At 42.6% G+C, this 1,493-nt stretch overlaps 1 pseudogene; it reads right to left on the bottom strand.

Moving 5' to 3' along the window:
- Nucleotides 1-775: 775 nt before the first annotated feature.
- Nucleotides 776-893, bottom strand: LOC126279188 (5S ribosomal RNA; annotated as a pseudogene).
- Between the last annotated feature and the right edge of the window lie 600 nt (nt 894-1,493).

The following is a 1,493-nucleotide window of genomic DNA, read 5'->3' as shown; positions in this document are numbered from 1 at the left end:
CCATGTATAAAAGAACTCCAAATGTCAGATTATTTTGCAATTTAGATAATATGTTAAATATCTTATGAAAAAGTATGTGATCGAGAAAACGTTTGGAAACCGTTTCAAATTCAACAGCCAAGAGCTCATAAATATTTTATTTCCTTACGACAACCGGTTTCAACAGACTATTCTGTCATATTCAGGTCTTAAAATCTTTTGTTGTAAAACATGTTCATTGTACGCTGACCTGACGCACAAGATGTCAAGTGGATAAAAATAGCACATTATAAAAGGTTTTTCATCGCTAAAATATTTAAAAATATAATGCACCTTGTGCAACAGGCTATTTCCATGTACATATTTTTTGCACAGCTTCTTGTTGCGTCATACAAACACAGTACACAATAGCACAGCATATGTACCTTATTTGCACAATGTAACAAGCAACTGTGAGCAATATTATTATGGGCATAGCCTGTTGCACAAGATGTTTTACGTTCTTTTTTTAATGTTCAAGCGATTGCAATCGTTTTTTAATGTGCTGTTTCTATCCACCTGACATGATATGCATGAAAAAGAAAAAACTCCGTCCGAACAGGCCTTGGAAGGCCCAAATGTACTGACCGGTCGCCGTGTCATCCTCAGGCCCCAGGCGTCAGTGGATGCGGATGTGGAGGGACATATAGTCAGCACACTGGTCTCCCTTCCGTATGCCCGTTTACGAGACTGCAGCCGCTACTTTTCAATCAAGTGGCTCCTCAATTTGGCTCGCAAGTGATGAGCGCACCACGCTTGCCAACAGCGCTCGGCAGACCGGACGGTAACCCATCCAAGTGCTAGCCCAGCCCGACAACGCTTAACTTCGGTGATCAGACGGGAACTGGTATTACCACTGCGGCAAGGCCGTTGGCTGTTGTGCATGAGATCAGCGTGAAATGATCATATATAACAAAAGACCTTAAGACCTGAGAATGACATCATAGTCTATTTAAACCAGTTGTCTTACATTAAAGAAATATTTTATGTGATCTTGGCTGTTGAATAGTTTCCAACAAGTAAACAAATCGCCATTCATTTCTCGAAAAATGAGAAACTTCAATCGGAAGCAGAAAGTGCGATTGGGTCCTCTCTCACCTTCCTGTCGCGGTGCCGGGAAGGAGGTGCCGTACTGAAGTTCTTGAAATGTAAACGCCTATTAACCATCGCCCCTACGACAGAATAGAACGAGCTTTCCTTCGTGAGAAAATTGAAACAACTCGGAGAGGCTTGGCAAGAACGGATGAAGAACTTTTGGACCTTTTCTATCAACTTCAACAGAATGCATCGAGAAGATTGGTACAAGACCGACAGCATCACTGACAGGAGCATACCAAACGAACGCGAGCACTGCACTGAGCGACAGAAGAAAAAGTTTCCAAGGTGCCGGAAGGAAGCTGACAAGGCTCTTCCCGACATGTCAAGCATAGTGTTCAACCACACTGAACGACAATTGACGGAAGAGGAAGTGACTA

The sequence above is a fragment of the Schistocerca gregaria genome, chromosome 6 (assembly GCF_023897955.1).
Source record: "Schistocerca gregaria isolate iqSchGreg1 chromosome 6, iqSchGreg1.2, whole genome shotgun sequence".
In the NCBI taxonomy this organism is placed as follows: domain Eukaryota; kingdom Metazoa; phylum Arthropoda; class Insecta; order Orthoptera; family Acrididae; genus Schistocerca; species Schistocerca gregaria.
Note: the sequence above shows the minus strand (reverse complement) of the source record. Positions and strands in the feature narration are given on the sequence as shown.